General features: G+C 37.3%; 1 long non-coding RNA gene across 2 annotated transcripts in view; it reads left to right on the top strand.

Annotated features, from left to right (window-relative positions):
• Window positions 1–1501: 1501 nt before the first annotated feature.
• LOC141584596 (uncharacterized) overlaps window positions 1502–15557 on the top strand; it is a 133361-nt gene continuing 119305 nt past the window's right edge. For both annotated transcript variants that reach the window (XR_012517733.1, XR_012517734.1), the window contains exons 1-2: window positions 1502–1956; window positions 3792–3913. This is a non-coding gene — a long non-coding RNA (uncharacterized LOC141584596). The remainder of the gene's footprint in view (window positions 1957–3791; window positions 3914–15557) is intronic.

The following is a 15557-nucleotide window of genomic DNA, read 5'->3' as shown; positions in this document are numbered from 1 at the left end:
AACCTGGTCTAATGGGGCTCTTACCCCAAGTTACGTCTATGGCGAAGACGCCTATGACATCAGTAATAAAAAATCAGGCTCTGAGGGACCATAATTGTCTCTTTAAATTATTTGGGAAAACATGTACATGTTTAATCAACTAAACGTAGCATACAATTAGAAGCGGTATATTTTCATGATAAATAATCAATATGCTGCTGTTAATATGGTTAATACAATGAAAAGTACCTCCAAGGAAATTTATTTTAGTATCACTCATTTTGATTTCTCTCATTTCATTTTAAAAATGCAAGGAATTTTAGATGCTTTAAAACTACCTGTTTACCTAGAGAGCATGCACTAAGTAACCTGCTTCATACCAGTCCTCACTGACAGACACCAAAACAAATGATTGATAGTTAACCTTCCATTTTGCTCTCTGAGGTCACATAAACAGTTTATGCAGACTTTACTTTCCTAACTCATACCATCCTGTCTAAGGTACTGAACTTTGCTTGCCAAGGACACATAGGAAGACAAACCCTCTCAAATGTGCTACATTTGCCTTCAACTTTTTAAATATCCATCTATCTTTTAGATTAGGTGCCATCTGTTGTATCATCGTATCTGTTTAAATCTTATTAAAATTCCTGGCCAATATATCACTCTGCTGCGGCAATCTTACTGTGCTACCTCTCCAGGCTTTTCTGCAGCATTCAGTAAAGAGCCTGCTATTTTAGCTAATTCCTGAGGCAGGACACAGAGTGAGATTCTAAAACAGAATCAGTGCTATATCGTTTCTACTTTTACCCATAGAGTGAACAACTGTTCATATCAAACCTGGAATCATCCCTCCAAGTCTCCTAAACACAGCACAGTGAGAGCCAATGCAGTTAATCCACCCTCCATCAGTGCTAGTGTCGAATGGAGCTTTTGCTGCAGTATTCACCTTGGAACTAAGTAGTCAGGATTCATTATTTGTTGAAGTTACCTACTTGCCAGTTTATTCTTATACGATTGCAAACAATCACAACAGAAGACAAGTACAGGCATACATATAACTTACTTACGAGGGAAGCAAATTTGCAGCCAGAGACAAGGGCAACGTAACAGCCAAGAACTGCAGTAAATCTCTTTGAGCTGATAGCTCCATCTAATAATGCTCTCCTACAACACCTCCAGTCAAATAAATTGTACTCAGAGTTTAAACATCAAAGCAACATTCATTCCTTGATGGTTAGAGATGATGTCTGATAAGAAAATTCAAATTTATGATTTATTTACTCCTTAAATGTCTCAAAGCCCGGATTACTGGAAGACTTACTATGCTTATTCAAGCATGCTGACAGAACTGTAATCTCCTAGTAATTTCTCCCTGCACCTCTCAGCATGGCTGACGGGCATCTGCCAAGACTGTAGTACATAAACCGCTGAAACATGCAAAAATATTTACCCCCAAAAGATGTAGTAAAAGCTCAGCTTCCTCCAGCTTCCATAACCCCTGAGGTGTTAATCTGGAGGAACAGTTCCATGAGTTTCCACAGGCCAGCAGTGTGTCTCCTACACTTGACCTAGACAGCCTTACATAACGAAGCACCAGTGCTGGGGAGCTCTCTGAATGTCATCACCAGCAAGAGTAAGAAGTATTGGCAGAAGCAGGCAGGCAGGCAGGCTGGGAGTTTGCATGGAAATCGTAAAGTCTTTCTTGTTTTCCTCTTTTGAAATATTTTGGAAGGAGAGTTAAGAATAGCTCAGAAACTGGTCTCATTCTTTTTGTGGGAAGAATGACCAGAAGCATAAAAGCTGTCTTCCACCAACAGCAAGACTCCTCTTTCGGTGTCTGCAGTAAACATAACAAAAATGAATTGCTATCACTAAAGTCCTGTACCATGACACCTAAAATGAAGGAAATGGTAAAGCAAAGTAATAACTCAAAGACTGTCACCGAGGGCTTTTGTCTACCTTTAACTCAATGTGGTGAGTAGAGGGAAATATGTGTATATGTAATAAGATAATAATTGAGGATGTAAATTGTTTTGCAGGATGATAACTAAAGGATTGGTTAAGAGTGTTTATGTTCCTTAAAAAGCTTGTTTGTGAGCAAGATAAGACATCAAATTCAGAAGGTGATGGGTTAAACTGGTTGTGTTTAGTGTATTTCAACTTTTGAAATTCTGATGCAAGTAATATGAAAAGTAGATATCTGCCTATGGTGATTTGCAGATAAATGTCAGATGTATGAATTAATAACTTCTATTGTTTGTAGTGAAAAACCAAATCTTAACTTTAGAATTCAGATTTTGCATATAATCAATCTTTCTTTAGACTTTGAAAGTAGTTTCTTATAATGGAGCAAGAGGAGCTTTTGAGATAATCTTTGTTAGACTTACTCCTAGATATCTGGATGATGCTTTAAACAGCACATTTAAACAGTGTACTCTCCATCTAATTTTCTTTCAATTATCTCAAATGTGTGCACTGCAAGCTATGTTTTTTAAAGCTAGAAATAATAAAACAATTCTTCTGATTCTGAGTATGGTGATATGGTATTATGAATATAAGATGACATTAGATTGTTTAATTATATATAAAATTGTGGTTTGAAATGAGTTGTGGGCTAAGATGTATAATTCCTGAGGTAACAGAAATAGAGAAGAAAGCATGCATCATTTAAAAATAATGTTAATGTTCTGCTCTTAGCTGGGAAACCTATCTGCTAATGCGTCACACTAAGTAGAGTGAGGAAATAAGAGAATTTAAGTCTATGAAGGAACACAGTGATCTAATTCCAACCCATCACTTAACTCATAAGGGCACTGAGGTAGAAAGAAGTTAGATGTTACACCTAATTGACATAGAAGAAGAGGTGAGAGAAAAATGGTTTTCCTGACACTAACCTGTTATTTTGTCACCCATACTGCAATGAATAATTGTCATTCGATACTGGAGTAAAGATTTGATGTGCAGTGATTTATTTATAACATACACATGACAGAAAACAAAAGTGGAGTCGTACTACGTATCTGCTCTTATCAGTAGTCTGATTTTGGACAGAAAAGTTCTGTACTGACTGTAATAAGAAACTTTCTTCAGTTATTTCTCACAACAGTAATGAACACATTGGTACGACATTTAATTGCATTTTCAATGATGAAATTGTGTTCTGAACATTAAGCTATGTACACAATGCTGTTGGTTCAGATCCTTTTGTTTTGTTGATGTTGATTATGGTGCAGGTTTCTCTGTCCCTTGCAGAGCTAATGTACATGAAATAACCTTCAGGAAGCAAAGAACTAGAAAATAGAGTGTTTTTAAAAAATATTCTGTCTTATTATCTTCAAATAAACTAAGCCTTTTGTAATTAGGTGCGTGTTTTTCATTCTTGCATCCCTGCCTCTGGCACAGTGCTTCCTGGACCTCCAACAAATGTTTGCTGAATGAATAAATGGAGGGATGAAAAGTATTCACAATGTGTCTCTGTATGGGAAATGAGTATAGTGTGGCCTGGTAGAGTTCTTTTGAGGAGTCCTTTTAAGAACTGTATCAAAATATTTTGCTAATATATATCAATTCAGTAATTGCCAAAGTGAATGCTTCTGAAATGCATGTTTGAAAATGGTTAAAAAATTTTTTGGCACAGTCTTCTAATTGAATCAACTTGGTATAGGTTTGGCTGCTTATAAGGGATAATCAAATATACAACAGCTTAACCAACTAGAAGTCTGTTTTTCTCAAGTGATATTAGTCTGAAGGTAGGACTTCATAGTCATCAGAGATCTAAGCTCATTTTTCTTCCTCTCAAACATCCTCAGCTTGGAATTTATTCCTTCTGTTTGTTGCCTCATCATCTTGAGATGGCTGCCTCACTTCCAGCATCCTAACTGCATTCCAGGGAGAAGTACAGGAAGAGCAAAAGGCACAAGACATATGCCAGGTAAATCAGCTTTCTCCAAGAGTTTTCCCAGATTCCCTAGAGATTTTAACTTAGTCTATGGGTCACAACTTTGAGAAATGCCCACTCCCTTCTGCAAGGGAATCTGGAATCACTGTGTTTTTAGCTGAGCCCACTGCTACCCCTAAATAAAGTTGGGTTTCTCTTTTTAAGACAAAGGATATATTTCCCCCATATCCATTCTCCTTTAGCATATAGTTTCGGTTACCGGTAAAATCCTTAAAAATGTATTGTGATGGGTTAGTCTAAGCTGATTTGTATTCCTAAAGAGCAAAAAGTCTTTTCATTTCATTTCTGAGCCTTCTATGGAAAAAAAATTATCCTACTTTTAGAATAGAATGTTACTTGGGAAACAGATGGATTTATAACTACACTTTACTCAGATAGAGGTGAAGAGAAAACTGTAGACAGAGTTTTCAAAATGGAAAATAGAAAATAATCCCATGCCGCATTTCATTTCATATTCACCATACAAAATAAGATTGTCTGAAGTTTTTTTCTGAAAAGATTCCAACTGGAAGAATAGATAGGCATTGAATTAAAGTGACAACCCTTGAAATCTCTTCAATTACTAAGCAAAATTTTGTCCACTAATTTAGAAGAGAGGCCTTTCATGAGTTTTTTTCTTTCTTTTTTATCTTTCTGTTCCACTTGTTATCTTGCTGGAATCAGCTACACTGAATAGCATGTGGCTATCCCTGGCTGGTCCATGGAAGGTCTTTGTAAGTTCTCCCAATTCAGTCTCAACGATGTCTCTCTAGAACAGAATCTGTTCTTCACATTGGCAAAGGAATAATTTGAAAGGTCTTAGAACATGGTAGCCCCACTATCGAAAAAAAACCTTTACTTTAGATGTGGAGAATGTTTTGGGGCAGGCTGGAATAGCAGCTCTCTAATTTTAGAGGAAAAAATGATGGTCTTCTTAGTGTCTATTAAACCCAACTTTTCTATGGAAGATAGTTGACTTCTGAATTCAGATCGCCATCACCTTGGAATATCCTATTCAAAAACAATTGCATATTACACTAGACTCTACTTCACTAAAAATCTTCATAGAACATAGTATTCATTTCACTCTCTTACAAAAATAAATAGGGAAAATTCTTTGTCAATAATCAAACTATATCCAGACTAACTGGAGATTGTAATATTAAAAAATCCTTAGCAACTGGCAGGTATAGATTTTATAAGTCATAAACTCAAGGTAGAACAAAAGTTTAATTTTCTTCATTTTTCTTATAAATTAATTTGGTTTCTATATTAATGTTTTATTTTTACCTAACTACAGAAAATCTTATTTAATTCCCTAATTATTTGTGAGTCCACTGAATGACATTACTGCTTTTTCAGTTATTTCAGATTGAATCCACTAAAATGTGAGATTTTTATTTTTGCCCTTTATATTAATTGGAGTAACGCTTGTTTCAGCAACAAATACACCTTCAAACACTGGTGACTTGGTACAATGAAACTATATTTCTTGTTCATGAACATTTCTACATGGTTGTTCCCAGTTGGCAGGTGGCCTTCCATGTGATCGTTTATGGATTTAGGATTCTTCAGTCTTGCGACACCATTTGCTTCTAGGTACTCAGAGTCAGCTGACAAATAGAAAAAGACATTATCAAGAATTACACCCACCTCTTCAGTCCAGAAGTGACACACATGCCTGGCTTATATTTCAGTGGTGTGAAATAGTCATATAGCCCCACTAGTTGCAGTGGAAGGCTGAAACATTCCCCCAGCTGGGAAGCCAATTCCTAGAAGGAAACATGAATATTGGTGGTCACCAAGGTGTATTTGACTACCTTTTATATTTGCAGTGGAAGCAATTAAAAAACATATATCATCTTTTTGCCAATTATCATTTAAAAATTAAAATGAGAACTGAGAGTATTTAATTTGTAGTGGGGGGGGTGTAAATTCCTTTATGTTGGTGCTATGACCGGTCCTATTTTGCACCTTAAGATTAAATCACATACTTTTTCTTCTACTCACAGAGCCCAGGTAGATTTTCCAGTTGTTACATCATAATATCTAGGATTCAAGTCTCTTTTACATTAAACAAAGCATTCTAAATTGTGCTTATGATTAGTGCCCTGTGTTGGAACTGACAAGGATAAGGCTCAGGCAGGATGTTGTCCTTAGTAATAACAGTCGGAGGAATCTGCTTATTCCAAGTGATCCATTTCATAAGGGAGCTGAGGAAAAGCAATTGTTCTTTAGGGATTCCACAATTCAAAGTTCAGTTTGTCTATCAAAATATGCGGACAATAAATAAAAGGATCAAAGCAGATGTTTTACCAGACTGGCCAGCTAATGTGGTGACTAAGGTGGGTGGCAAACACTGATGAGGTCCTCTAGCTCTGATCACTGTTGGGGTGTCAGTTGCTGTTTTATACTACTTCTGTTGCTTTGAATAAGATTTCCAGCAAGAAGGAGGAAGTGGGGAGAGAAACAGGGAGAGGGAGAGATGGAGAGAGAGAGAGAGAGAGAGAGAGAGAGAGAGAGAGAGAGAGAGAAATGATCCCCTAGGCAATCCAGAAACTGCTTTCATTTAAAAGAGTTATGTAACCTAGTGGTTAGTGAATCAGGGTGTTTGTAGAATTATAATTTTGTCTTTCTGCATGTTTCAGTCTTGGGTTCTCTTCTGAACCTGAAAGGGTTATGTACAAAGTGGGTGTTCTAGTTAGTCCAGGAAGAAGCACTCCAAAAAGTTTTCTGTTCTCCTTACGAGTGGCCTTCCTTCATTATGCACACACCCACCCACCACTAGAACTTCTGTTTCGAAATTAAAAGAGAATCATCTAGGTCAGGACATGAATGCGGATATGAGGATGCAGGGAGGTGGGTGACTGGATAGAAGGAAGAGCTAAGTGTTGAATTTTTGTCCTTTCTGGCATTTTCTCTTTTCCAAATTGGTTTCCCAAGTGAGATATCGGAACATGCAGGCCCTGGTTAATTATCCAGTGCATGAGATTATCTCTCATTTTGCCCTAAATGGCCTAAATGGCAGGCACAAATACACTGTCGTTTCTTTTTCTGGGATCACACACATCTTATTTTTAGTCAGTCTCCACACAATTAGCCTTCTGGGGAACTCCCTTCTGGATCTGTAGATAATTCAGACCAGACCAAGAGTTTACTTTTACACCCACTTATTTTGGTCAGTGTTCCAGTATCATTGAATTGCATACAGATATGACATCTTTATGCTATTTCATGCCTCTGTGAGTATGCTCAGGCTGTTTTCTCTCAAGGGCCTTCATCTTCCCTCATTCCACCAAGACCTGGCTTCATCATTCCATCCTCAGTCCTTTCCCAAAAGTCAGAGGACATTTATATACTAATAAGCATCAATTATACCTATTATTGATTAGGCTTAAGAACCAGTTCTTTCAGTCAGCCTTTCCTGATCCCTCCACCCTGATCCGAGTGGAAAGGATTCCTGCTCCCTGGGATGTTGCTGTGGACTATAATAAAAGCCTAATGTGCTTATCCTTTGTTAAATGTATTTTCTTATATATCACCAATCTCAACTAATTAGCTAATTATTTGAAAGCAAAGATTGTGGATTATTCATCTTTGAATTTTCAGCACCTAAAACAGAGCCTTATAAGAACACAGTATGCATTCAACTATTATTCTTTGCAATTAAAAATTATAATTATTGATAAGAATGAAGATGAACCCCATCTATTTTAAGAAAACCAAATACATGCAAACATAGATTTATTAAATAGAAAATACTAGGGATAATGATATGTTCTATACAACAATGCTTCACTTTGTAAGAATCACCAGATTTTTATTGAAAATACCATTAAAAAGTTATATTTATACTCAGTTTACTCCAGAAAAAAATTATTTCTTAAAATAAGCAAGATCAATACTTCAAAAATCCAACTGAAGGGAATTACATGATCTTTAAAAAAATAAATTATATCTGGTTCTAGTAGAAGCTCCAGTTTAACTATTCTCTGCCTATTTTATTAAATCCATGTATAATAATTTAAAAATACCTCTCTTTTGAGAAGCTAGTCTATTTTATAAAATACCCTAAAATTATAGAAATGACTTCTAGACTTTATGGCATACATCTTTAAATTCAATATTTTTCCCTGTATTATATATGATGTTTTAGTTTCTCAAAACTCCAACATTTGATTTATCATTTTATGGCTCTAGCAATCCTGTAATAGGTGTTGAACATATTTCATGACCCTACCCCCAGCTCCCTTTAAAAACCATGGAGAAAGAGTGCACGCGACTCTTCCCAAATCTCACAGTTAGATTACTGATTCCTTCTAATTCGTTTACTTACTTTTGGAATTTATGTTTGCCCATGATAGGTCTCCATTCTGTTCAATGTGCTCAGTATGTTTATTAGTGTATCAGCAATTCAAGCAGTCAACAAACACTTTTCTGTACCACCCTTTATTGTTTCCACAAAATCTTCAGGTATTTTTAGTCAGGTTTTCAAATTAAGCTATTGTACTTTGAATCCAGCTTTAGCAGTGCTATACTCAAATAGCAAGTCTTAGCTTCCTCCTAGATTTTTGTGTTAAGATCTATGAGTAACTAGAGCTGTAAACCAGCAGAGTGCTCTCTGCTTAAGGCCAGAGTTCTTCTAGAGGTGGAGAACTAAGGTCATATTTTCTGTACTGGTTAATCCAGACCGAGTTTTTCTGTCTGTTCTTTTGACCTCATCTCTTCCCCATGCCCCCTTCCCAGCCACATCTTCCACCAGGTTTTCAGTTAAAGAAAAGATCTGGAAAAATGAAATAACTTGCTTGAGGTCACAAAGCTAGTTGGCATCAGGGCTTGGCCAACAAATAGGATCTTGACTAGAGTCAAATAAAGGAAAAATTGATGTAACGGATATGAACAACAAACAATCAAAATTTGTCTTGTGGATACAGTTGGATTACAAAAATGTTGAAATAGATTTCACTTAGCAAAACCTCCAAACATGTTCTTTATAGTAACACTATATATACTGAGACTTCCTCTTCTCGTTCTTCTAAAAAATGTTGATGAGAATATTGGGCAAATGGCAGATAAATGTAAATAATAATTTGCATTTGTATAAGTATGCTTAATATTTTAGAAAGATATTTGATCATCTAGAAGCTTGGATTCTTACCAAATCCATGTAAGGTGGTGCCATAGTTTGGATATTTGACCATCCAGACCTCATGTTGAAAGATGATTCCCAATGTTGGAGGTGGGGTCTAATGGGGATTGTTTGGATCATGGGTGGATCCCTCATGAATGGCTTGGTGCCAACCTTGTGGTAATGAGTGAGTTCTCATGCTATTAATTGCCAGAGAGTGAGCTGATTGTTAAAAAGAGCCTGGAAGCCGCTGCTCTCTCTTGTTTTCTCTCTTGCCCTGTGTTCTCTGCATGCAGTGGCTCCTCTTCACTTCCACCATGAGTGGAAGTTTCTCAAGGCCCTCACCAGAAGCAGGTGCAAACACCATGCTTCTTGTACAGCCAGCAGAGCCATGAACCAAATAAACTTTTTTTAAAATAAATTACTCACACTCACATATTCTTTTATAGCAATATAAAGAGACTAAGACAGGCGAGTAATGCAGTCACTTACCTCATTCCATGCTCCTATGAAGATGGAGCCCAGGATTCATCCCAGGTAGCGGAAGCCTGTGTGCAGCACTCTGCACAACATTTCACACTGTGGGATTCTATTAACCCAGTGCAGTGCTACGAGGATGTGAGGCAAAAACCAAGAGAGAAGAACATCAAATTCTAACCCAAACCTGCCACAGAGAATCTCTGTCACCACTCAAGCTCCCACTTTGAATTTTGAAAGTCAAGAACATGATTTCAGAGATGGGCTCAGCCTTGTGAAACATAGTGATGAATAGATCTTCAGAAATGCCAAGCTCTGATATTATTTTGAGTAACAATTAGTTCCCAGATGAATTTTATTTTGAGGAAGAAAATCTAAGAAGTGATTAGTCAACTAGCCGAACAGCTGCAAAAGTCTTCATATTTGAAGACATTGCCCTCTTTTCAGAGGACAGAGAATAGAGCTCCACATGCAAGCAGATTTTGCACACACCAGGAATTACTCTGTCAGCAGGCTTAATTAGGTAGAAAAAGTTTGCCTCTAATTCCAATACTAAGTCACATTACAAATCAATGACTCACAGGATTTAGAGGTTTGAGGAAACCCCGATTTTGCTATTGCCCCACTTGGCTAACTTAGCAAGCACAGTTGAAGATAGAATTTGACTTCAATTAGTGTTCCTTTTAAAGAAAAAAATATTTCTAGAACACACCCAAACACACAGTCTTTCTTTAGTAATATAAAAAATTTTAAATTTAACATATTAGTCATTTGACATTTATTATTTTGAGCCCTAATGAATTCTGTCTTATTTAATAGATAATAACATTTGATATGTTATACTTATGAATGCTTAAAACACATAAGCTATTCCTTTTTTTTTTTTTTTTAGACAGAGTTTCACTCTTGTTGCCCAGGGTGGAGTGCAATGGTGGGCCTCAGCTCACTGCAACCTCTGCCTCCCAGGTTCAAGCAATTTTCCTGCCTCAGCCTCCCTAGTAGCTGGGATTACAGGCATTCACCACCAAGCCTGGCTAATTGTTTGTACTTTTAGTAGAGACAGGGTTTCTCCATGTAGGTCAGGCTGGTCTCAAACTCCCAACCTCAGGTTATTGGCCCACCTGAGCTTCCCAAAGTGCTGGGATTACAAGAATAAGCCACCATGTCCTGCCAGCTATTCCATTTCTTAACACAAACTTATTTTATAGAACAAAGCAGAAAAAATATTACTTATAATACCACATATTGACCATACTCTCTCTATAATCTTGGTTCATTAGCATTCAGGGAAAATTTGTAGGGGAAAGTAGGACTGACGATACTTCCCTCATAGAATTGTTGTGAACTTTACTGGGAAAATATATGTTAGTAACTGGCACACGATGGGTGATCATTATGTTCACTTCTAACCTTCTTGCCACCCTCATGTAAAGACAGGAATTTTTATCCCTAGTAAGCCAAAGGAGCACTAGTTTTTTTTTTGTTGTTTGTTTGTTTTTTGAGATGGAGTTTCGCTCTTGTTACCCAGGCTGGAGTGCAATGGCGCCATCTCGGCTCACCACAACCTCCGCCTCCTGGGTTCAGGCAATTCTCCTGCCTCAGCCTCCTGAGTAGCTGGGATCACAGGCACACACCACCATGTCCAGTTATTTTTTTGTATTTTTAGTAGAGACAGGGTTTCACCATGTTGACCAGGATGGTCTCGATCTCTTGACCTTGTGATCCACCCTCCTCGGCCTTCCAAAGTGCTGGGATTACAGGCTTAAGCCACGGTGCCCGGCAGGAGGACTACTTTTATCCAGGTAAATATAATCAACTAGATTAGAAATTTTTTCTTTGAGTTTTTTTGTTTGTTTGTTTGTTTTTTTAGAAAATTCCTTTTTATTCTGATTTGTCAGTTAAAGAAAAGGTAGAAAGCTTAGAAGTGTTCCTTATTCACATAGAAAGGCCACTTTCAGTGTATGTGCTAGCCAATGATCCACTAATTAAGCTTCCCAAATATCCTTACTTCTAATGTACTTAGTCATCTGCTGTGTCCTAGCTAACCCTAGCTAAAGGCAAGGAACATTCATTGATAACCTGGTTCTTCTGCTTCTTCTCCACCTATCTTCTAGAAGTAAGCACTCAACTCAATCCTTGTGGATAGTTTAAGGTCTGGGGAATATACAAATGGGAAATATCACACAGTATGATCAGTGTTGTGTGCTAGAAACAGAAAATACATTGAAGTTTACAGGAGAGTAACACCACTTCCTTTGGTGGGCTGAGACGCCTTCTTGGGAAAAGCGGGATTTGGATAGAAAAGTGAAGATGGGGCCAGGCGCGGTGGCTCAAGCCTGTAATCCCAGCACTTTGGGAGGCCGAGGCGGGTGGATCACGAGGTCAAAAGATCGAGACCATCCTGGTCAACATGGTGAAACCCCGTCTCTACTAAAAATAAAAATAAAAAAATTAGCTGGGCATGGTGGCACGTGCCTGTAATCCCAGCTACTCAGGAGGCTGAGGCGGGAGAATTGCCTGAACCCAGGAGGCGGAGGTTGCGGTGAGCCGAGATCGCGCCATTGCACGCCAGCCTGGGTAACAAGAGCAAAACTCTGTCTCAAAAAAAAAAAAAAAAAAGTGAAGATGGCGACATCACAAGGAAGACTGTAGAGTAAAGGGAAGAGTGATCTGGTTAAGCCTCCTTGAAAGGAAAAGGAAAGGAGAGGAGTATTTCAGAAAGAAGAAAATGGTCAGTTTATCTGGAGTTAAGCATTTGTGCATTATCATGATTATCACAGGAACAACGGCCAACCTTTCATTATAAAAATATTCTCCAGGAGAATGAATCAAGTTCCATTGCCTAGTAATTTCTGCCCATGTATTTTATTTGGTATCTTCAATAACAGAGGACACCTTTTGAAAAAAAAAAAAAAAGAAAAGAAAAAGAAAAAAGAAATGAAGACAAAAGAAAAATTCATTAGCGGGATAATCTGTACATGATATTTAAAAATTAAGCCATGTCATCATCCTAAGAAAACTGTGAGTCTTTAGTTTTAGAATAAACTTGCAGTGTGTTCTTGAGATTTATGAATATACGGTTTAACATTTTTCCTTAACACACATCGATTTGCTTTCTCATGTTTATTATTTATCAGGAAATTATAAAAAAGGTAAAATGGTGTTGTACGACACGTTTTGGATTTGAAATTTTAAAAACTTGATTTATAATCCTACCTTTATGATGAAATGCTCTTTTTTGTATGACCTTGAATATATTCCTTGTGTAATCATGTACAAAAATAAATGAGACAAAATCTAAGTGCATTTTCATCTCTTAAAATTGTAAAAAGTGTATAATATTACATTCTCAAAAGAAAACACAATCTTTTTTTATTTTTATCCTTTTTGAAAACCGTGTTAATAATAAATAGGATCTGCACAGTTCAAATTCTTTTTTTTTTTTTTTTGATCAGGCAGCATGAGAATTTTTCTAGGACTACAAATCAGCTTCTAGCCTAGTTAAATCTTAATGTCAAAACCAACTTTCTAAAGAAACTTAATAAGATAAAGGAAGATTTTAAAAGGAGATCTTCTCTCTGTTCCTGGTAAAGAATAGCAAAGACTCCTGAAATATGTATAAATTAACACCGATAACTCAAGGCTTAGCAGTTCCAAAGAGTATCACGGATACAATCACACTTGACCTAAATGACCTTATAAAAGCTAATGCTGCATTCAGGCGTCACCACTGAAACTGGCAAAAGGATGGCTCCTTTAGGAATGGGAGTTCTTCTCCATGGGGAGGACATACCCATAGCGGGACAACTGCTGATGAATGGTTACCCCACTTTGAGCATAGCCAAAAAGTCCCTCTGGTCAGGTTATCATCTCTTCTCAGTTCCTTAGTAGAAGTCTGAGCTCTAACTCTGGATTAAAGTGTGTTAGAGAGAACATTTACAGATATAAACTAGCTCAGACTACTGATGAAGCCGACTGCTGATTAAGCATTGCTGTTGCATCTCTAGCAATGGAAGTGATGGTTTGTGTGATTTTCTTTTTTAGAACCCCTGCAAGAAAGCCCGTGGCAAGTTTCCGCATATTTCTGGTTTCTCACAGCCCCGAGAAACTCTTTCAGATGTTTTCTTAAGCCTGGAACCTATGTGGGGATGAAATTCTAGCTACACATGAATAAATAATATCAGTGCTAATAGTGCATACACTTTTTGTTGTGAGGTAATTTTGTCCTAAATACCGATTGCTATACATTTTTAATTCCCCCAGAATAAATCAAACTTTCCTTTACAAAGTGGCTAATGAAAGAGTAAGCCCTTTTATTCTGTTTTTCCATTTGACAAAAACAAATTTATATGTTACATTTTTAAGGTTTAAGAACATGAGAGACTCTGTTTCCCAAAGCAGATGTGAATTTTTTAGTTTCTAGTACCACTTTTTAGTATTTAAAGTTTAGTAAATTATGAAAACCAAAATGAAGCTATGCTTTTAAAAACATAATTCATAGCCGGGCACGGTGGTTCAAGCCTGTAATCCCAGCACTTTGGGAGGCCGAGGTGGGTGGATCCCCACGAGGTCGAGAGATCGAGACCATCCTGGTCAACATGGTGAAACCCCATCTCTACTAAAAATACAAAAAAAAAAAATTAGCTGGGCATGGTGGTGCATGCCTGTAATCCCAGCTACTCAGGAGGCTGAGGCAGGAGAATTGCCTGAACCCAGGAGGCGGAGGTTGTGGTGAGCCGAGATGGCGCCATTGCACTCCAGCCTGGGTAACAAGAGCGAAACTCCGTCTCCAAAAAATAATAATAATAATAATAATAATAATTCATAATAAATCTTTATTCCAAATCATTTGTAGTTAGCAATACTATAGTGACAAAATCATAAGAAAACTCAGTTAAACAGATCTGAAGTGAGATTCTGGATCTACCAATTAATAGTATTGTGGCTTATAGAACTTGTTTCAATCTTCTGAGCCTTTGATCTCATCTGTAAAATGGAGATGATATCCTAAAATCACAGGATTGTAAAATAAGATAATGAGGTAATATGTTTGGCACATCAAAGGTGTTCAGAAAATACTACCCTTCTTTTCCACTGTCCTTCTTACTCAAGTGAAAAGCGTAGAGTGGGAATTTAATGAATGCATTGCTAAAAAACAAAAACAAAAAAAAAAGCTTTATGATTTTATCCTAGGCTTTCTATTTTTTCTTTATAAACTTTTCAAGGCCATATTGATCACTTCATTGGATACAATTACCACCTATGTGCTGATGGTCTCCAAATTCCTATTTCTGGTTCAAATAAATTTCCTGTGCTCTAGACCGTTACGTGTGATTTTTAGTATATGTCTCTACTAAACTTACTTTAAATTCAACATTTCCAGAGTTGAGTTTAACATTCACACCATCGCACTCCCTCCTACCTTTAAAAAAATTCAGTGACATACAATCAGCTTCTCTTGCTTTGTTTTGTAGCATAGGTGCCCAAGCCAGAAATTTGGGACACAACTTACAATACTCCCCATCTAAATTGTTTACATTCAGTCATTAAGTCTTGCCTCTCCTACTTCTTTCAGGTCCATTTAGAACTGTCCATTCTTCCCGCCCCTACCCTACCGCAGGCCACCGTAATCTGTTGCCTGGATTTTTGCAACCAAGTTTCAACTAGTCTGTCTGCCTCTAGTCATGCTTCTCTCCAGTCTGTGCTCATATTGCAGCCAGAAAGACCTTTCTACATATAAAACAGATTGTGTTCCTGCCGTGGCTAAATCCCAGTCTTTTCATTGTCCTAACCTGATTTATTAAAATATAACTTTAACATGCTTTATTTACAATGCGGTGCACTTCCTAGATGCTACCCCCACCCACAGGAACTGAAACATTTATTGCAGTATTGCAGCCAACCATTCTCAGCTGTGTTCCTTCCTGGGACTTTTCCTCAGCAGAAAAGGACCAACTTGCCCAAGGTCACATCCTTCCTTGGGGGTAGGCTATAAAGCCTATGTCCAATGTATGCACCACTTGGCATGTAAAA

This window comes from Saimiri boliviensis, chromosome 5, assembly GCF_048565385.1.
Source record: "Saimiri boliviensis isolate mSaiBol1 chromosome 5, mSaiBol1.pri, whole genome shotgun sequence".
NCBI lineage: Eukaryota > Metazoa > Chordata > Mammalia > Primates > Cebidae > Saimiri > Saimiri boliviensis.
This window is presented reverse-complemented; position numbering and strand designations above follow the sequence as displayed.